Genomic DNA, 23,681 nt, shown 5'->3' with positions numbered 1-23,681 from the left:
GGGCATCCTCCATAGAAAGAAATTGATCCTCCTAGACAATAAGTTTACTCTTTAATCGATGAAGAGGATTATCAGGGTTCCTCATAGAAATAGGTAGAGCCATATGGTTCACAGTACCCACCACATCCTTAATTGTTTAAGAGTACCACAGTTGAACAAGCACGTTAAAATACCTCAAAGATAGGAGTCACCCATAACCCGTATGCAAGAGAATGTCCATTGTCATCTTAATGTAGGGCCCTATAGTTAAATCCAGAAAATTTTCTTTTGTATGATGTTATTTCCTTGGAAGGATGATCTTGTGGACTACATCAAAGTACAACTTATGCAATAGACAAATCTCATTCTTAGTAACACCACGATGATGAGTAAGATGAGTCTTGGAGGGAAACTTTTTCTAGAGATATTTATGGAGGATGTATGAGTAGGAAAAAGAGGCCACTCAAATTTCACATAATACCCCATCCTTCAGAAAGTATTCCAAAAAATCTGAGCAACATCGGCAGGAACAAAGTGAACAAAAGAACCATGGACAGTAGATGTGAAAGACATCTCTTAATTTTTTCCATTTATATAGAACTCGTTGACCTCTTTCTTAGCCATTTTTCATTGAACATCACCTTGAATAAAAATGGAAGACCACCCTTGCACCCCTAACTTAGTCAATAGAACAGCCATTTCAAAACCCTCAAATCCAATGACAACCATTCCTCTAAGAAAAGATTACTTATAAAAGTGAATAATTTTATCGAAATGAAGTGAACACACGAAGGGATTAGTCTTAGGATATTAATCATCATCGAAGATAACACCATCGGGATTGAGGGAGAGGAAGACGTAGAAGTACGAGTTCTTTTTGTTGCTTCTAGGGCAGAGATTAATTCAGCCATAGCGTCACGTATTTGTTGTCTAGTTTGGGGAACCCTAATCCAACACTACAAGGAGTATCTATGAGTGTAGAGGATTCGTACCTAAGGTGACCCATTTTCTTGGTTAAAGACGTATATTGAAGCTTATTCATATGAGTAACAACTTCTTTTGGATTGATTTCATTAGTAGTATCAATATATAAAAGAACACGGTGAGGCTCATTCTCCATAGAAGGGAACACAATAAGAAAAGAAAGGAATGGATTTTGACTTATAGAGCTCCATTATTCAAATTCATCAATAGCAACCCAAAATGTTGCATGGTCTCGTGCTTCCCCTCACTAGATGCATCTAGAATAGTAACGAGAGGTAGTTCTTGAGACGAACCATCCCCATCTGATCAACTCACCCACAAACAATTTAGAGAGACGATGTGAGTGATTCTATCCATAGTGCCCAAGATGATATCGAGAGGATATGTTTCACTAACTATCGCTATGAATTTACTACCACTACTATTGTTAAGGAATGTATAGGTTGACACCATTTTTTATGGTTCAAATTTTTATGGAGGGAATACAATTTTGAGAGAAAAGTGGAGGTTTTAGGAAGAAAGAAAGATATGAAAGATTTAAAGGGGGATTAGACATTTCTATATGATGGTGACTGATTTTTGAACCAAAAGAGGAAAAAGAAAAGTTTTGACAGTTTGGAGGCGATTTAACAAAGAAAAATGGATCACATTAAATATATTTATAAGCAATAGTGAATATGTGAGTTGTGCACAATGATTTTTCAAACAATAACAACCCTCAAAATGAAATAGGACAAACAACAACTTTGCATGTATTTGTTGAGTTCAAAACTTGATAAAATAATGAAAAATAGCTTTAAAAGTCAGTTCTAGAGTTTGGAAGTCAAGTGCCAAAGAACGACCAAGACGTTTGGAAACTAAACTTGTGTGAGCTAGTGTTCCTTTGCATGTTTTATGTGTTTTAATATGTCATTTGGAGTCTAAAACGAGTTGACGGGACCCCAGCACCTACATGTTCATGTTTAGGGTCGAAATGTCCGAGTATGACTCCCCGAGGACCACCCCAAGGGTACTTGAAGAGTACACAAATGTTAGACATGATGCTGCAAAAAATAGCCCAATAAATGACACCATTGACGCCCAGTAGATCAAACGACGCCCCGTCAATTGGAGCCGTTGTTTGGCACCTGCAACTTTATGCACAGTTTCGACCAACCTAGGAGTGAGGTGGTAAGTTCACCCCCACGTCCTAATTAAGTAGTATATTATTATTTTATGCTTTTTGAAGTATTTTAAGTTAATTTAAACACCTAGACCTAAATTTAGACTTTACTTTTCAAAATCGAAACCCTTATCGCAATTAAAGTTCTCAAGACTTCATGGGAGCTTGAACGCATGTTGAAGCTATAATTGAAGATTTTCAGTGGTTTCTTAATCAAATTTCATGGTTTTCTAGTAATGAGACATGGTAATTCTGTAATTTTGGTAATTCAAAAAATTCATGAATCCATAATCATCCTAATTCTGTAATTTTGGTTTATGAAGTGGGTTTGATGAATATGATTGGATATATTTATAATTGTATTTATATTATGTTATATTATTGTTATATACTTCCACTTATGTCTAGTTATGATGAATTATTGGAGAACTCACAAAATGTAATCAAGGCATAGATGAAGGGTAAGTGGACTAAATTTGTCTAGTTCTTCTTCAATTGATCTTGTGTGGTATGGTCCAATTATGGTGGCAGTCTTTACTTGATGTATATAATGTATATGTGAATTGTGACTATGAACTTGAAGGCATAGAATGTGAAGTAAAGTGATGTAATGAAGTATATGTATAGATATGTCTTATGAAGTTATGAATGCGGATCTTGTAGATAGCATAAATAATTGAAGTATGATGTCGCTGTGAAGTATGATTGTTTGTGGATTATGATGAATATAGTATGATCATGTTTAGAAGACAATGTTTTGAATTATGCTGGTTATGTGAAAGGTTTAACCATATATAAATAAATAATGAATGAATCTAATGAAAATGTAATAAATGAGAGTCTATTGAAAGATTTTCTCAATAGAATCCTAAAGAATGAAAATGGGGGATTTTGGGGTGGACACTCTTCGTGAATTGAGATTTAGTGTCTAGTATCAACCTCTCTATTTCTCAATGAATTCCAATGAATGAATGATAGGTTGGAGATTGTATACTCTTCCTGAGTTGAGATGTAGTATTCAAAAGTACCCTCTAGAGATGAGTACTCTTCGTGAGTTGAGATATAATACTTAGTAAAAATCTCTTAACCTATAGTTAATGAATGTAATGAATGTCTTAAACTCGATGGGGATTTATACTTAGCGTCAAGAGGATTTGACAAAGGGGACGATGCTCTTCCTATGTTGAGATGTAGTATCCAAATGTACCTCTTGAGATATAGTACTTAGAGGCAATCTCCTTATTCCTTAACTCTGTGCCCGCATAGGTTTAGCTATTGGTAATCCATGTAAAGGCTAAAAGAATAATCCTAACATAGGCAATTGGGGATCCCTCATTTAGTGAGGGTTAATACCGAGATTCCATGTCAAGCTCTAATGGTCTATGTCGGTTAAAGCTATCCCCCACAAATAATGTTAATGAACTAGGTATTTCTATGGGTGTACTAATTAGGGTAGGTGGTTGATGGGATGTCATCTATGCAGAGTACAAGTAGACATTGGGAGGGAGTCCTGGTGTGTCCTTGTAATGTTAATGAATAAATGGGTTACTATATGAGGTTAATGAAGTGAGTTGACTTTATGTCTAATTTTAATGAAGCATGCTGACCTTATGTCTAATGTTGATAAAGGTACGTAAATGATTGAACATGATGTGCATATTCTATGGTGATCCCTAAGGAGCACTGAGTGGGAGTAGTAGTATGGATACTACTTTCACATTGCACTAGTCTAACTTGGAGTTGTCTTAGAGGATGGTCTTTATATGAAGTTCTTAAATGCATGAATGTTTCTTCTCGTAATGAATATTGACCTCTTGAGTTGAGATGAATTATCATTATCTTTTGTAGTCTTAAGGATCACTTAGGTGTGCATTAAAGAGGTTGTATAGGCGGTATCTTCATGTCTTATCTAGGTGGGTCTTAGGATAACCTTGGATAGAAGGTTTAAATGACTAATGAGATACTTAATGAAATTGCTATATGTTGAGACTTATGAAAGTATTACCTTGTATAATGATGATGATTTATATTATGCCTTATACACTTGATTCATGAGGTTTTATCAAAATATCATGAAAAGCATATTTCAACTAAAATGTCCTCATTAAAGCATGTTTTTGCATATTGATATACTTAGTGTATTACTTGTACGAGCTCCATATTCTTCTCTATTTCTACAAGTATAGGTGGAAGGAAGTGAGGATCTTAGAGTTGAATCTTGGGAAATAGATTGTTCTCTCAAGTCTCCTGATAAGTCCTCATATGTTCGAAGATGTGGATGTTATGTTTTGTTTCCTTTCTGTTCAAGACTTTGTATTAGACATGAGTTCCTTTTCTATGTAAGGGTCATGACCCTATAATAATAAGATGTGTCTAAGATGGCTTGTGATGTTGAGACTTAGTTTCTTACGTTTTATGAAGGTTTTCCCTATTATTGTGAAAAAATTTAATTCTGCACTACTTTTCATACGTATGTGATGAATGCAGTATAGGAGGCTTGTACAAGACCTTCGAGAGGTCACGTACATCGTGTGACACCTAGGGCGTACTCTAGGATTATTACAATCTTGGTGTCAAAGCATAATGTTATGGAGATAGTCTTAGGGTCCAAAGTCTCACAAGCCACGTCTAGTAGAGTATTGATCATTAATATGAGTCGCGACAAATGTTTGAGGGAGAGTCTATAGGACCATAGAAGTTACACTTCCTTGATATTCTCAAAGTCGTGTCGTAGAGTCTGTTTATGAGTTCTTAATCCTATTCTTGTGATTTTAGGAACATGAATATGAGAGGGGATAATGTAAGGAGGGCTCAAGCAAAGAGTGTGAATGAGGAGGTTCCCCCTCAGAGTCACCCAAGATCCTTAAGCTCCTAATGTTGAAAGGGATATGTTTAATGTGGAGATAAGGGATGCTTTACAAAATTTAACCCAACCCATGATGACTCAAGCTCAATTCGTCCCTACCCAAGCTCAATCTATGACGGCCCAAGCTAACCGAGTAATTGGACCTTAAGTGAACCCCAATGCATGTACTCATGCTTCTAGACTCCGAGATTTCATAAGGATGAATCCTCCTACTTTTCATGGCACTATGGTGGATGAGGATCCACAAGGCTTTATAGATAAGGTGTTGAAGGTGGTAATGGTATGGAAGTAACATCTAGAGAGAAAGAAAAACTAGTCACTTACCAACTAAAAGATGTTGTAAGAGTGTGGTTTGAGAAATTGATGGATGAGAGACCCATAAGGGCAGGACCGGTATATTGGTGAGTGTTTAAGAAGGCCTTTCTTGATAGATTTTTCCCCTTAGAGATGAGGGAGAAAAAGATAGTGGAATTCATGAACCTCCATCAATGGGGAATGAGTGTTAAGGAATATTATCTCATGTTCACCCAACTCTCTAAATATGCCCCAACTTTGGTAGCCTACTATACAGATAGAATGAATAAGTTCGTGATGGGGTGTCTAGTTTGGTTGAAAAAAAGTGGCGTACCGCAATGCTCCATCATGATACGGATATCTCTAGACACATGGTGTATGCGCAACGAATTAAGGAGACCAAGCTTAAAAAGATGAATAGAGATGGGAAGAGGGCTAGGATGGATGAACCAAGTCAACCTAGGTCTAAGAAGAGGTAATCAATATTCCCCCATGGTGAGCAAGGATAGGGTTTCAAACTGTAATTCTTAAGGAGGGAATGGATGTGGCTCTACTTTTGAGAGGTCTAGATGTACTAAATGTGGGAAGCGATATTTGGATAAGTGTCTTGCCGGTACGGATAGATGTTTTAGATGTGGAAATAAGGGTCATAAGATGAGATATTTCCCATACCTCAAGGCAAAGTGGAAGGAGACCAACCAAGCTCCTCATGATGGTCCATATCCTAATAATCAAAGGAAGAACTGTTTTTATATGATACAAACTAACAAAGGATCTAATTCGGAATAGAGGCTCTGGTGAGTCATAGTTTCTTATGAATATGTTGTGTTGTTCTAAGGTGGGTTTACCCCAAGTGGGGAAGAATGAGTTGAGAGTGCGTAATGATGTAAAGTTGGTGTTCCTTGTAAGTTGTTGCATTGAATATGAATTTTATGTCCACGATGATGTGTGTTGTGAGCTGCTAGTTGGGTCTTTTAGTCCTTGAAGGTGTTTAAGTGTCATTCAAGGATGAATGTTTTCCAAGTGGGGGAGGTTGTCACAATTCTCAAAATGTAATAGGATAAACTAGAGCTTCAATTTTTTTCGTGAATTAATAACTTGATAAAATAATAAAGAATAGGTTTATAAGTAATTTTTAAAGAGTTTAGAAGTCGAATGTCAAAGAATGACCAAGACATTCAAAAACAATTCTTGTCTGTCCTACTTTGGCTTTGCATGTTTTATGTGTTTTAATGTGTCCTTTGGAGTATAAACTGAGTTAAAGGGAACCTAGAACCTATATGGTTATGTTTAGGGTCGCAGCATCCGGGTATGACTCCCCGAGGACCACCCTGATAGTCCTTTAGGAGGACCCAAACGTTTTCCACGAAGCTGCCAAAAATAGCCCAATAAACGACCCCATTGACGCCCAGTAGATGAAACGACGCCCCATCAATGGGAGCCGTCTTTTGGCACCAGCAACTGTATGTAGGGTTTTAGACAACCTAGGGGTAAAGTGGTAAATTCATCCCACAACTGAATTAAGTCATAGACAGTTATTTTTGGTGTTATAAAAGTATTTTATGTTAGTTTAAACACCTAGACCTCAATTTAGACTTCACTTTTCAAAATCAAAACCCCTATCCCAAGTAAAGTTCTCTCAAGACTCCTTGGGAGCTTGAACCAAGTTGAAGCTAGGATTGAATATTTTTCAGTGGTTTCATAATCAAATTTTGTTGGTTTTCTACTATAAGATATGGTAATTTATCTTCGATTATTCTCTCATTCAAGGAGCCAATCCAAAGGCTTTTTAAAAGATCTCAAAATCCTAAAAGTTCCTATTTCAAATTATAAGCATGGGTTCTTGCATTATAAGGTTTTAATGGATGAATTATGATGTTTTCAATATTAATTGATGAATTTATGATAAAATACTCCATGAACCCATGATCATCCTATTTGGCTTATGAAGAAGGTTTGGTGAATGTGAATGCATATCATTAGAATTGTGTTTATACTATGTTGTATGATTGTTATCAACTTCCAATTATGCCTAATTATGATGAATTGTTGGAGAACTGAGAAAAGATGATCAAGTCTTCGATGAAGGGTAAGGTGATATAAATTGTTTTAATACTTTTAGAATTTATCTTGTGTGGTATGGTCCACTTATGGTAGCGGTGTTTACTTGATGTATATGAATGTATATGTGAATTGTGATTATGGCCTTAATGGCAATGTATGTGAACTAAAGTGATATTATAAAGTATATGTATACAGATGTCTTATGAAGTTATGAATGTGGATCTTGAATATAGTGTGACTACTTGGTATATGATATTAATGTGAAGTATGATTGTGTGTGGATTATGATGAATCTAGTATGATCATGTTTACAAGACAACATTATGAATTATGGTGGTTATTTGAAGGGTTTTCTCAAATATGTGCACACAATTAATGGATGAATGAATGAAGTTAATAAAAATGTAATGAATGAGACTCTAATAATAGATTTTCTCAATAGAACCCTAAACAATGAAAATGAGGATTTTGGGGTGGACACTATTCGTGAGTTGATATATAGTGTCTAGTAGAAAACTCTCTATTCCTAAGAGCTTTCCAATGAATGAAGGATAAGTTGGAGGTTGGATACTCTTTATGAGTTGAGATGTAGTATCCAAAAGTAACCTCCAGAGATGAGTACTCTTCATGAATTGAGATATAGTACTTAGTAGCACTCTCTTAACCTGTAGCTAATAAATGTAATGAATGTCTTAAACTCCATGGGGATTTATGCTTAGCATCAAGAGGATTTGACAAAGGGTGGATGCTCTTTGTGTGTTCAGATATGGTATCCAAATATACCTCTTGAGATGATCACTCTTCATGAGTTTATATGTAGTACTTAGAAGCAATCTCCTTATCCCTTTACTATGTTCCTCCATAGGACTATCTATTTCTGATCCATGTGAAGGCTAAAAGAATAACCCTACCTTAGAAAGTGGGGATCCCTCATCCTTTATGAATTAATACAAGGATTCCATGTCGAGCTCTCATGTTCTATGTCGGCTAAAGCTAGACCGCACAAATGAATGCAATGAACTACATATTCCTAAGGGTGTAATACATAGGGTAGGTGGTGTAAGGGTACACCATCTATGCATTGCACAAGTAGACATTTGGAGGGAGTCCTGGTGTTTCCTTGTAATGTTAATGAATAAATGAGTTACTATATGATGTAAATGACGTGAGTTGGCTTTATTTCTATTGTTAAGAAGCATCTTGACCTTGTGTATAATGTTTATAAAGGTTATGTAAATGATTGAATGTGATGTACCTAGTATATGATGAATCCTATGGAGAACTAGATGGGAGTACTAGTTTGGCATGCTAGTTTCGCATTGCACTAGTGTAACTTGGAGTTATCTTAGATGATGGTTTTTATATGAAGCTCTTAAATGCATGAATGTTTCCTCTAGTATTGAATGTTCACTTCTTTAGTTGAGATGAAGTATCTTACTTTGGTCGTCTATGGATCACTTAGATGTGTATTGAAGAGGTTGTACGGGGTCTCTTCTTTTCTTATATAGGTGGGTCTTAGGATAACCTTGGATAGAGGGTCTAAATGACTAATGAGATACTTAATTAAATTGGCTATATATTGAGAATTATGGAAGTATTACCTTGTTTGTTGATGATGACGTATATGATATCTTGTACACTTGATCCATGAGGTATTATCAAAATAGCATGAAAAGTATACTTCAACTGAAATGTCCTCTTTAAAGCATGTTTATGCATATTTCTATACTTTGTGCATTAATTGTATCAACTCCAAATTCTTCACTATTTTTACAAGTATAGGTGGAAGGAAGTGAGGATCTTAGAGTTGAAGCTTGGGAAGTATATTTTTCTCTCAAGTCTCTTGGTACGTCCTCATATGTTCGGGAATGTGGATGTTATATTCAGTTCTCTTTCTATTAAAGAATTTTTATTATACATGAGTTTCTTTTCTATGTAAGGTTCGTGACCCGATGATAATAAGATGTGTCTAAGATAGCTTAATATGTTAAGACTTACTTAAGTTTTATAAAAGAGTTTTCCTTATTATTGTGAGAAGTTATAGTTCCTCACTAGTTTTCATACCTATGTGATGAATGAAAGTTAAGAGACTTGTACAAGATCTCCAAGAGGTCAAGTACGTTGTGTGACACCTAGGGGGTACTCTAGGGTTGTTACACAAATTGACACATACCTATTTTATCTGCTCATAGTAATAACAATACATGTGAAATATTGAAAGCTAATGAAGACAAAAATGATATTCAAGCTATTGTATTTTAATAGGCTAGATAATTTTTTTATTTTATACTTAAAATACCCATGAATTATGATAGATACAATTTTCTAGGCAATCATTGAGGAAGGGAAATTGTGTAATCTTAATCATCCCTAAGTCTAACCTTTTCTTCTTTTTTTTTGAAAATGTTCTCTACTCTATCTTTGGTAAAAATATCAGTTAGCTGTTCCTTGATGGAACAAAACATAATTGATAAGTGACCTTTGTCTATATTATATCTTTAAAAATGGTGTCTTATATCAATGTATTTTGTACACTTATGTTGCACATGATATTTTGCTTTGTTAATAGGGGTAGTATTATCTTACAAGATAGGAATCCTATCAACATCCATACAAAAATCAAGTATTTTTTGTTCAATTCAAAGAAATTTTGCACGATAAGATCCAAAATCCACTTATTCAGCCTCAACAGATGATAAGGCAACAGAGATTTATTTCTTGGTGGACCAGGATATCAAACATATTCTAAGGATGTGGGCCATACTTGTGGTGGTCTTCCTATTAACCAGGTATCCATCATAATCAGCATCAGCATAACCAATCTGGTTGAAATTGCTCCCTTAAGAGTACCCGAGTATCAAATTAGTAGTTCCTTTGAGATACCTAAGAATTATTTTATCAAAAATAAGATGAGATTCTTTGAGGTTTGCTTAAAACCTAGCACAAAGTTCATTACTAAACACGATATAAGGTCTACTTGCAGTAAGATACAAGAGAGACCCAATCATTCCTCTGAAAAGCTTTTGATCAACAAATGCACCTGTTTTATCCATCTCTAGCTTAGTGGATGTATCAATAGGAGTATCAATTTCCTTTGCATCATTCATGTTAAATCTTTTAAGCATTTCCTTTACATATTTGTGTTGATGAATCAAGGTACCTGTGGGAGTTTGTTTGATTTGTAATCCAAGAAAAAACTTAGCTCCCCTATCATACTCAATTAAAATTCTCCACTCATAATTTCAACAAACTCTTTAGTAATCAGGCTATTTGTAGATTCAAAAATTATGTCATCCAAATATACCTGCACAATAAACAAATCTTTTCTATTTGTTCTTTTTTTAAAAAAAAGTATTGTTGTCTTTACCTCTTGAGTGTCCATGATCTAAGAAAAACTTACATAACCTTTTATACCATGATCTTCAATCTTGCTTCAACCCATACAGAGCTTTATTCAGTTTGAAAACACGATTAGGATACTCGGGATGTTCGAACCCATGAGATGCTTAACATATACTTATTCTTTCAAGTATCCATTCAATAATGCACTCTTTACATCCATTTGATAGAGAGTGAACTCTTTAAATACAGAAAAAGCAATGAGTAATCAAATGGATTCAAGTATCACTACGGAAGCAAAGATCTCATCATATTCAATTCCTTCTTCCTAATTATACCTTTGAACCACAAGCCTGTCCTTGTTTCTTTTGACTGTTCCATTCTCATCTAGCTTGATCATATACACCTATTTTGTTCCAATTATTGTTCTCCCTTCAGTTGGTGGAACAAGATACCGTACCTTACTTATTTCAAATTGGTTAAGCTCTTCCTGCATTGCTTGAATTCAATCCTCATCAAGAAGAGCTTCCTACACCTTTTGGGGTTCAACCATGGACACAAATGCTTGAAAAACACAGAGGTTTTTTATGTATGACCGAGTTGTGATTCAAGAGGTTAGGTCTGTAAGAACATTATCAGTGATGCAACAGGAAATCTTCATGAAAGCTCCAGTTATTTCCTGCACATATCTATGAATTACGATAAAAGCAATTTATTAATAAAACTGGTTTTGGTGATCTTTATTTTGAATTTTTTTTGAAAGATCTTAATTCTCTATATTACTGATCAATATCAAACAAATACGACAAAATTATTTGAGTCGACTATATGAATGATCTATGTCCTTTTTGTTTAAATACAATCTACTCCATTCCAGTCTCCTTTGTTTAGCTTGTAATTTGCAGATAGCCCTACCTGTTGTGCGAAGTCACCAAATTCCAGCTGAGAATTAATCAACAGCCTTGCTGCATGGTGGAGGGGCCTTGGATCTCTATTAACCTGTCCAAATACAAAAGTTTGTGGAATAAATTACAGCATTTACTAATGGAAAACAAAAGAAATATAATTAACCTGGCGAGAGTGAATCAATCCTATCAATGCCCATGCAGTTTGTACAAGATTTGAGTGATCTGTCTCAACCTCTCGGTATACCTATTTGATAAAATACAAACCCGAGTCATAGTTAACTTTTATCATTATACTTGAATTATTCAGTATTACAATGAAACGTTTCCAAATGAAGTAGGATGGATGCATGACCACAATACAAATAACCTATGTTGCTCAGACTCGCCAAAATTGTTGCTGCACCCATGTCGTATGGTCCAAAAATACACAACTTTTGTAGGATCTGACACACACCAAGTGACATTCTGAGCAACATAGCATAAACCAACCTCAACACTGCATAAACTGAGACATAGGTGTTGTTATTCTTATTTTTCATAGCTTTTTGGCTCTTACATTACCTTGCCTGGACAAGAACGGTAGCTTTATCCCCAACCGCCATCAGACATTTGTGTTCGTAACAGAAATTCAACGCCTTTACGAACAGATGCAGAGTTTTGATAACTCTTACCTGCTACAACAATCCCTCCAAGAGCAAACCAGGAGGCATAAGTGAAGCACACACCGCAACAACCATACCTGTATGTTGACACAATTAATTTCATATGTATCGATACATAAGAAAATTCAATTGCTCACAAGAGAAACATCATATACCAAGAATTATCAAGTTTCTGTACATATTCAAAATATTTAACAGCATTATGAATGAAATTGTCAATCTCTGTGATTCGGTGTCCAGGGTATAGCTTTTTAAACAAAACAAGTGTTTGAATTGATGAACCAGTGCACTCAACATACCTTGATTGACATGTAAACAATGATCTAAAATGGAGAATAGCAATGGGGAAAAAGCTAAAGGGAAAGAGAGAAACTAGAGACATCTTACTCATGCTCAATGACAATATCCGCCAAAAATTCAGTAGGATTGAGCAACCGTCAATGAATAAAACAGAATAAGAAAGTTAAATATTCAGGTTCTGGATAACTGTAGAAGAAGTTGAAGTTCATAAGAACTTTAAATGAAGTACTTAGATATAATTCCTAGTTTCCTACATCGTGAATCTCAATCTCAAACTCAAACAATTAGTTTACTTAACTCCAAATACTCTGAGGCTCCTGCAGGCTCCCATGCTGCTAAAACCCCATTTTTTCTCTGTAGTTTATTTCAAATGAATCTCAATATTACTAGAAATGATCCAAATCACAAATGACTAAATTCAGAAAAGATGAATTTAAGGTAGCCATGTCTTAAAGGTTTTGCTTGGAATTGTTTTACAATCAACAGACAACTTCAGATTAAATGACCAATAATTTGACACATTTCTAAGTTTTTACCTGTAAGGAAAGAATAACATCACTGAGTCATACAGACGTGCAGGTTTGATCGCCTTACTAATTAATTCGGAAGGCATTGTAGAGAACAAAAGGCAGCACTAGAAACACAATATTAAGAAGATATTAGGCAATCTACTAGCATTATAATCTTATTATTTTTCAGTAATTACAAGATGTTGGGATCTTATTTCATTGAATGATTAGATACCTTTAATGCTTCGGCAGTGGAATCAAATACTTGCACATCCATGATCTTGATCCGAAAAAGTCCATGATCCTTTTGAGATATGCCGATACATCCCTTTAAAATCACCAGAAGGATTGTCCTTCACCTACCAAGAAGTCATTTACATTTATAAGGTTCATATTTTGAGAAATTTACTGTGCCCATGAATCATGATTTAAACATTCAACCTGAGATTCTTTTATGAATTCATGTCCTTTTCTAAGAGTATATAATATCTCATCATTTTGTTAGCATCGAATTCACACACACACATTAGATGAATGAAGTACACAAGAACTTTCAAGAGAAAGAGACAAGAGATCTAGAAGGAGAAAGAAAAAACCCAATATTTCGTAGTAACACCCCATAAGTAAACTTCCACGGTGGTGAGGTATATTTATATTAATAAATCAGAGTATTTTTTGGTTACACAGAATAAATAGAGAATAAATAGGAAAGCCTAAAATAGAGAATTAATAGGAAAGACTAAAATAGAGAATAAATAGGAAAACCTTAAATTAATTAGGCTACTACCTAACAATTCTCCCACTTGGAGACTGACCAGTCATCCAAAAAATACATTCTCAAAAAAAATCTCTTCATCATCAACATCTTTACTGCACCGCAACATCTGTAGCAACAACTACAGAAGACCAACCGACGTTTTACATAACCTCAGTTTCCCAACATCAACACATTTCGTCAATATGTCTGCCAGGTTCTTTGCACCCTCTATCTTCTCCAAGCACATATCATCATCCTCCACTGCCCTGCGAGTGAAATGGTATTGCATTCAAATGTGCTTTGTCGTCGAATGATAGACTAGATTTTTTACCAACTGTATGGCGCTCTGGCTATTTGAGTAGAATCTTCTCGCTCTGCTTCTTGCCCAATTCCTCAAGATAATCTGCCAGCCATATGCTCTCTTTCCCAGCTTCAGCTACTGTCACATACTCAGCTTTAGTAGATGAAAGAGAAACACACTTCTGAAGCCTGGACATCCAACTCACTACTGTTCCACCTATGGTGTAAATGTACCCGGATGTACTGTTGCTCGAGTCAACTTCCCCACCAAGATAAGCATCCACAAAACCCTGTAAAGTCACCTTGCCTTTGCCAAAACAAAGTGAAGTACTGGATGTACCTCTCAGATATCTCATAAGCCACTTCACATCTTCCCAATGCTCTTTCCTAGGGTTCGCCATGTACCTGCTAACAACTCCCACTGCATGTTCTATATCAGGTCTAGTGAAGACCATAACATACATCAAACTACCAACTGCTGAACCATATGGAACAAGTGCCATGTGATCACGCTCCTCAGCAGTCTTGGGTGACTGCCCCTTTGACAATTTAAAGTGATTTGCCAATGGAGTAGTCCTGGGTTTAGCATCATTAACCCTGAACCTTCTCAGCACCTTCTCAATGTACAACTCCTGACATAGATTTAAAGTGCCAGCAGATCTATCCCGAGAAATCTAAATCCCCAAAATATGTTTTGCTGGACCCAAATCATTCATCTCAAATGCTGCAGATAACCTTGTCTTCAGATTGTTGATCTGCCTCATACTAGATCCTGCAATCAACATATCATCCATATACAAGAGTAGAGAGACATATGAATCAGTGTATTTCTTGAAGTAACAACAAGGATCCTTTTCAGCTTTGAAGAATCCACTCTTGGTCATGAAGGAGTCAAACTTCTTGTACCACTGCCTTGGTGCTTGCTTTAGCCCAGACAAGCTCCTGGTTAGCTTGCAAACCATGTGTTCCTTGATTCGAACCACAAATCCTTTCGGTTGCTGCATATAGATCTTTTTGTCCAGATCTCCATGTAAAAAAGTTGTTTTTACATCCATTTGCTCTAGATGCAAATTCTCCGATGCAACAACACTCAATAGAATTCGAATAGAGGTTAACTTCACAACAGGAGAGAACATTTCAGCATAATCAATACCTTTCCTTTGTGAATATCCTTTAACCACTAAACGAGCCTTGAACCTTCTTTTACCATCTGGTTCAGTCTTGATTCTAAACACCCATTTGTTCAGCAAAGCTCTCTTCCCTGCAGGTAGCTCCGTTAACACCCACGTGTCGTTCTTCTCAAGTGACCTCATCTCATCATCCATGGCTTGCTCCCACTTGATCGAATCCAAAACCTGTAGGGCCTCATCAAATGACTCTGGTTCCCCCTCATCAGTCAGCAATAGATAGTGTAATGAAGGTGAATACCTATCTGGTGCCCTGATAAATTTGGATGATCTCCTTAACACCTTCTCAGGTGTAACTTTCTCCACTTCAGATTCTTCAGTAGGAGTTGGTTGAGTATCTGGTTCGACATCTCTGGGGTTACTCTTCTCCAACTCAACCTTAACGCCCACTTGCTTTGTAATCTCTAGATACTTCTGCTCTCTGTCCTTGTAGAGGACAGACTCATCAAATGTCACGTCACAATGTCTCAGGATCTTTCTATTCTTGTCATCCCAAAACCTGTAACCAAAAAAATCATAACCATATCCTATGAAGTAACACTTCACATCATTGTCATCAAGCTTGTCTCTTTTTTCTTGATCAACATGAACATAAGCAGTGCAACCTAAAGTCCTCAAGTGTGAGTACTTGAGTTCTTTTCCTGTCCACTCCTCCTCTAGAGTCTTGAACCCTAAAGGAAATGATGGTCCCCTGTTGATCAAGTATGCAGTTGTATTCACAGCATCCGCCCAAAGTGTTTTGGTCATCCCACAGTGTATCCTCATACTCCTTGCACGCTCATTCAATGTTCTGTTCATCCTCTCAGCAATTCCATTCTGTCTTGCGTTACTAGGAACTGTTCTCATCAATCTGATTCCCTCAGCTGCACAGAATGCCTTGAACTCTGATTTATCATACTCTTCTCCATTGTAAGACCTTAGGCATTTGACTTTCAAACCGGTATGATTCTCAACTTTAACTTTCCACTTCTTGAAAGCTACAAACACATCTGACTTATACTTCAAGAAGTAAACCCATACCTTCCTGCTGAAATCATCAATGAAGGTAACATAGAAGCTGGATCCTCCAAGTGATGATACTAGAGATGGTCCCCAAACATCTGTATGGACCATTTCCAACCGCACTTTTTTTGGCTCTCTAGGAGTCTTTCTGAAGCTTACTCTTTTCTGTTTGCCGATAACACAACTCTCACATAGACCCATATCAACAGACTTCAGACCCTCTAATGCTCCTTTTGCAACAAGAATCTTCATTCCTTTAGTACTCATGTGTCCAAGTCTGTTGTGCCACAAACATAAAACGAAAGCACCTTAAGCAACAGCGGCCATGTTTATACACCCTGCAGTGGTGTACAAGGTTCCAGATTCGGTGCCACGCGCTTCTACCATAGCACCTTTCATGTTCTTCCACGAACCTTTCCCAAACTCTACTGCAATATCCTGTGCTATCCAACTGACCAACAGAGATCAGATTTTTCTTGATCCCAGGAATATATCTGACATCCTCCAATGTCCAGTGGTTTCCCGAGGTGGTCTTTGTGCAAACATCTCCCTTTCCTTTAATCTCTAAGGCTTTATTGTCATCAAGATATACTTTTCCAAAATTTCCAGATTTGAAGTTTTGGAACAACTCCTTGCTTGGAGACAAATGCAAAAATGCACCAGAATCCAAAATCCATGATTCAATCGGGTTGTTCACACTAAGGATTAGAGCATCCCCAATGTCCTCTGATGAATTTACAGAATCATTGTCATCTCCAAATTTCTGATTTTATTTCTTCTTTGGGTTTGTACAGTTTGTCCGAAAGTGCCCTTTTTCTCCACAGTTCCAACAAGTCACGTTTGATCTGTTCAGTGATTTCCTCGATTCTTTGATTTTGATCGATAATGTTGATTTTGGCCTATTGTCTTACTTCTCTTTCTTCGATCAACGCTGAGAGCACTGCCCGATGAATCTCCCACTTCTCTTTTGCAAATACATTCGCTAAGAACAACATCACGGATTTCATCAAACTTTAGTTTCTCAGATCCACGGGAACTTATAATCGCAGCAACAACATTATCCCAAGACTCGGGAAGAGATGACATCAAAATAAACACCTTAATTTTATCTTCGAAATTAATATCCGTAGAATTGAGTTGACTCAGAATCATATTGAACTTGTTTATATGATCAGAAACGGATCCATTCTCAGACATCTATAAATTGAACAATCTACGCATCAAATATACCTTGTTCATAGACGATGGTTTTTCATACATGTTTGACAGTGCCTTCAACAGACCGGACGTAGTCTTCTCCTTAACGATGTTGAATGCCACGTTTCTTGACAAAGTCAACCGGATCAACCCTAGAGCCTAGCGATCCTTGAGTTTCAACTTCTCCTCCGTCATGGATTCTGGCTTAACCCCGGTCAACAGTTCGTGAAGATCTTTCTGGTACATATAATCTTCGATCTGCATCTTCCAGAAACTGAAATTGGATCCATCAAATTTCTCGATTCCAAGCTTTAAACTATCCATCTTTTGTGATCGTGTTGAATCTCCTTAGCGCTGATACCATTTGTGAGGATGGAATTCATGCACACACACTAGATGAATGAAGAACACAAGAACTTTCAAGAGAAAGAGATGAGAGTTCTAGAGAGAGAAAGAGAAAACCCAATATTTCGTGGTAACACCCCGTAAGTAAAGTTCCACGGCGGTGAGATATATTTATATTAATAAATCAGAGTATTTTTTGTTACATAGAATAAATAGAGAATAAATAGGAAAGCCTAAAATAGAGAATAAGTAGGAAAACCTAAAATTAATCAGGCTCAACTAGCTAACACATTCATCTCACTGGCCAATAATACTTAAAAAGAAAAATTAGATCCCATAGTTGATTAGTGAAAATCTGCAATTCAGTGATAAAACACTCAATAAGTTCAGTAAAAAATTGTTTGCATCACTTCAAAATAGGAGAAGAGGCTAGTTCTTTTTATTTTACAAACACAATCCTATTTCTTAACTCATTGTGGCTGGTGAAATAGTATGATTTCCTTGTTTAAAAAACCAATTTGAAACAACCAACCTGGATTTTCATTTCATCTTCAGCTTACCATAAATATTCTTGAATTCGAGCAAGACGTTTCTTGAAATAACTGCCATTTGGATCCTCAACCCAACAAGCAAGCATACACAATACGTACACAATCCATATGTTAGATAAGTGTCAAATAATTGAAGTCGTTAAGAAAATGCAGGTATTATTTAATATGTACAAAATGAATATTTTACCATACTTTATTAACACATCCAACGGTGATGTATAGGCTATTCCCATCTTCATAATGTACATGTTTCATGTAAACCTCAAGATCTTTATTTCTTAGCTTGTTGAAAAGCCATTGAGTTAATAGAGGCTCTTTACACATGTAGAGACTGTCCCACATCAAATCTTGAACCCATGGATGAGGGTAATAAAGATCCTCCTGCAGCAACAAGCTTGTTTTTGAGCATTGGTAGAAATGATGCTAACTTTAACAATGAGGACTCATTTGGTCTGTAGGCAATGTTTTAGAGGGGTAAATACTATCAAATATTATGTCGAGATATTTTCTAATCTCGTTAATGAAACGACCTTTGATAGTCATACCTTTGCACAGACATGGCGTACTTCTTTCACGTTAATTTCATTGTATGATCATATAACTCTTCCCTCAGTTGTAAAATGAGAGGTGTGATTGGACCAACAAATCTCTTCCGGTAAAGATAAAACATTGGCATGTAGACCATTCGACTGTAACACCACATTTTTGCTGCATTTAAATTAAGAGTCAAAACACTTGGAAGATCAATATATCGACACCAACAGAGAAGGCATCAACTAGAAAACATTCCACAGAAAATCCCCAAAATAAATATCTACAATGGAATGAACCGACTATTTAGAATGCATATGTATGCGCAATAAAATAAAGATCAACCTGGATGCATGGGAAGAAAATATGGAAGAATCCAAAACTCGGGAGGCATTGGATTGGTTCCTAACCACTCAAAAGCTCCTAGAATCTAAATGAGAAGAAAGAGGACTTATCAAGGAGAAGAATGCATTCACATGACACTACAAGATTTCGTACTTGACAATGGAGAATGATACAATTTAACAAGTTCCTTTTATATTACTAACCATAAGAATGAACTTTTGCAAAATCAGGTCACCTAAATGATAAATTCAATTAACCGTCCACAATAAGTGAAGACGCATGTATGTTGTATATAACCAATAAGTTCAACATCAGTATATATAAATCTATTCCTACTATAATAAAAATTCTGCTAAAAAGTTATAAGGTTATAAATCATACCGAGAGCCAGGTTCCCCAAAGAAGGAATTGCAGTGACACTACCATGATCAAGAATCCATTTCCTTGCTCTAGCACACACATTATTTCACCACCATCTGGTTCTTCTCCAAGGATCCTCATGCATATGTAACTAAGTTATGTACTGAACATTGTACTGTGACCTTCAATGTTCAAACCCCATCCCCCATCTTCATTCTGAAACGTCATCAACAATTTAGAAATGATTTAACTTCATAATGCTGACAGTGTACACGAGTAGAGGAGCCACCTTATGCTAAGGGGTGTCATTCACACTCCTTCCTGGGAAATTACATTGTTTAGTAAGTTAACATGTTAGTTTTGTGTGTCTATTCTATGGGGGAATTTGACCATGAAAATTGTGGGTATATTAAAAAAAGTAGTTTTTGTTTTGAAGTGTTACAAAATATATGTATATGTGTTTCTTATTATTTTACTAAGATGTAGATAGATAGCAGATCCTTAGGATTTCCTCTTTATTTCTTTCTTTAGTTATTCATGTTTACAGTTATTCATGTTTACCTATTGAATATTTTACAAGTTATTCTCTCCAATTCCTTGCACAAAGTGAAAAATGATATCTGAAAATTAGAGTTGTATTTGGCTATAAATACTGTGAGAAATATAAGAAAAAACTTATTAAATTGGGTCTCTACATTATTACATTGAGACTTTATTTATAAACACTAATTTAGGCTCATTTTTCAACTAAGATACTACATTATAATTTTTTCCCAAGTAGGATTTTATATTCCATTCTTGTCCCTACTCCTATTCTAACATTCTCTCTCGAGTTGGTACATGCAGGTCATATGTACAGAGCTTGTTACAAATGTGATTAATACGAGGATCAGTGAGGGCCTTGGTAAATGTAAGGAATGCTTTGGATGTCTTGAGGTTGCTAGACCTTGAGGTGGTGTTGGTTTTGCACTACACTAATAGAAAAGTAAAACTATGTAAATCATATATGAGGATTCACTGAAAAGATGCACGGGGATACGCACGCAACTCATATATACTAACCAAAAAGAGATAAAAAAGTATTCACCGAAAAGATAAATAATGTTATCCAAAGAAAGTATTCATCGAAAAGATAAATAGTGCTACTAAAATTAGATATGAAAGTATTCATTGAGAAGATGCACGGTGTTACACAATCAACTATGAGAAAGTAGTCACCGGAAAGATGCACAGTGCTATGCAAATCGAAACTTAGAAGCCACCAGAAAGAAGAAATTGACTACTTTCCTTGTCCCGAATACTTCTCAAATCAATCCTTTTCATCATTATTATCTTTTGGCCACACAGATGACATATATGAGTCATACCCCTTGGGGATCTAAGAATTTGCCGGAAAGAAGCAAGCTAGCTACTTTTCTTGTCCTGAATGCTTCTGAAATCAATCCTTTTCATCATGATTATTTTTCATAGCCCTCGCTGGCAGCAGAACCTTTTTTACTCTTTATCAGAATCGTAGAAGCTCTAGTACCATGTGAGAAATATTAAGAAATTTTTTTATTATATTGTGTATCTACATTATTATATTAAGACTATGTATAGATACTACACTAGACTCTCTTTCGAACTAGGACATACATCACAATCATTTTCCAAGTAGGGCGTATATCCTATTCTTGTTCTAACAAATACAATTAGAGTTGGTTTTTCAATGTTTGCAAGTAATTAGAAGTGGAAAAAAAAAGTGAAACCAACTCTTTTGTGTTTTTCGAATTCCAAAAAGTAGAACTCTAGATTTTATGGGAAAATAAGCTCATAGTTCCTTTCAAGTTTTCAATTAAAAAATAGGACAAGTGGGCCCCATTTATTTTTCTTTGCCTTTTTTATTGTTAATGTCAATAAATGGACTAAACTAAGTAACATTTTTCGTAGTTGTCTCGAAAATCACTAAAGTTGTCTGGACAACTTTTTAAGTTGTTTGGACAACTATTGAAGTTGTTGAACGATTAAAGAAGTTGTCCCGATAACAATGACAGTTTTCGGACTATTAAAGAAGTTGTTCCGACAACTACAACAGACAGTTATTGGACTAAAGTGTAAAAAATAAAAGTTTGAGACTATTGTGAAACCATATTTTATCCTAATATATATTATCTGTCACTTCTAACTAATTTTTAAAACTTGAAGGATTTTTACTTAATTAACAAACTAGTTTGTCCCTTTTAATAAGGGTTCCCAAATTTTATGGTCAAACGTTTTTTTAGGGAGTTCAACGGCCAAAAAATAAAGAAAAAGAAAAAGGTACATCCAAAGACGCCTATATGTTGAGTATCCTTATTTTATTTTATTTTTACTTGTGTGTAATTTTTTTTATCTTTTAGTATCATAAATAAAATTTGTAACTCCACCACGAGTTGTACACTGTGTAAGGTATCTTAAGATGATGACATTAAGATGCATCTATAACCAGCTAAAATGTTTAATTTAAACACATCTCATTGTAGGTAAGTTAAATTATTCAAAAATATGCAAATTTAATTTTGATAGAATAGAATAGTCATTGTTACATTACGTCATATACCTGGTGACAATATATATAGCGGAGAATTTCCTTACGATGTTCAGCTGGTAAAACAGTATTAAGATGCCCGGAGATATACAAACACATAACCTGAATTTTAAGGGGAAAATAGCTTTAGCAATTTCAATTTTTTATGAGAATTTTACGTATCGAAATAAAAAAAACTTACGAGAGGTGGAAGAAAGAAGAGAGGACCGGCATTTCAGCAGGCCAATGGCCATCAGTAGCCTTTAAAGCTGAGAAGAAATTAACAGATGTGCGCAAAGCATTTGTGGCAATTTCTTCGCTAATTTCTTCCCCATATTCTAACTTTACTGCTTCAATTCTCTGTTTGGAATTCTTCTCTCCCATAAAGTGGAGAAAATTAAATGAAAGGTGTCAAATAAGTCTTGATTTTATTTTTGGTAACAGATTGACCAAATGCTGGTCAAATTATTTTTAAAATGTATTTAAGTAAATTTGAAACCAAATTAATATTTTTAAAACTTTCTAATCTTTTATATAATACAAAAAAGTATTTCACTTTTTCAACTTTTATAATTCTATCCAAACCATTCTTTTAAAAAAATGAAAATAGGTATTTCCTCTTCTTCTCTCAATGTTGTCTCTTCTCTTCTTCTTCCTCTTTAGAAAATTTTAAAATCCGACTATCAAAACAAATATTCTCCCCCATTATCTTATCTTCCTTTGCATCTCCGGTCGTGACTCTCTCCTCTTTCTGAACTAAATATTGTGTTTGAGTTAAAATGGGTAAGTCATTTTTTGAGAGATTTACAATTTTGAAATAATATTAAGTTTTTTCTTGGGTTAAGGAAGACTAAATCGTTATATAGATGTGAAAAATGAATAATATTTTAATGATACCTATTATTTATTATTTTAGAAAGAAAATTAACAAACCCAAAAAGCCATAATTTGAGAAAATGTATATGTAATGTTAACATTCACTGAAAATACATTTTTTGTTATTTTAGTTGTTCTTTTTGTGGCCATTTTGTTCATATGATTTAACAAATATAGTTTTATTCAGTTATCTCCAAATATTTGAAGTGTAGGAGATTGAAAAAATATATTTCTCAATCACTATCTATAATTACTGAAAGAAAGAACAATCACTACTGCTCTATATCACAGTCAAAACCAAAAGGCAAGGAGAATAATAAGGAGAACGAGAAGGACCTAGAGATGTAGAAGGAGAAATTGAAAAAGAAAGAGAAAGAGAAAGAGAAAAAAGTCAAAGTCGTTAATTGTGATGTGAAGAAACAATATCAATAATTGATTAGATTGATGGTTATTATACCATTGTGAATTACTTTTTCGTTGATAAGTTGTATAAAACAATTCGGAAGTGTTTTTTTTGTTGATAATATTAATGATTTTTTTTGTTGAAATAAATGTCAATTATGATGGAAAAGAAGAAATATGGTGTATGTGGCAACATATATAACCTATGTTGTAAAA

The 23,681-nt window shown here is 35.2% G+C and overlaps 1 pseudogene; it reads right to left on the bottom strand.

Annotated features, from left to right (window-relative positions):
* Nucleotides 1-10,891: 10,891 nt before the first annotated feature.
* LOC101247592 (beta-amyrin synthase-like) lies at nucleotides 10,892-22,436 on the bottom strand (annotated as a pseudogene).
* Nucleotides 22,437-23,681: the final 1,245 nt, after the last annotated feature.

The sequence above is a fragment of the Solanum lycopersicum genome, chromosome 12 (genome assembly GCF_036512215.1).
Source record: "Solanum lycopersicum chromosome 12, SLM_r2.1".
Classification (NCBI taxonomy): Eukaryota; Viridiplantae; Streptophyta; class Magnoliopsida; order Solanales; family Solanaceae; genus Solanum; species Solanum lycopersicum.
Note: the sequence above shows the minus strand (reverse complement) of the source record. Positions and strands in the feature narration are given on the sequence as shown.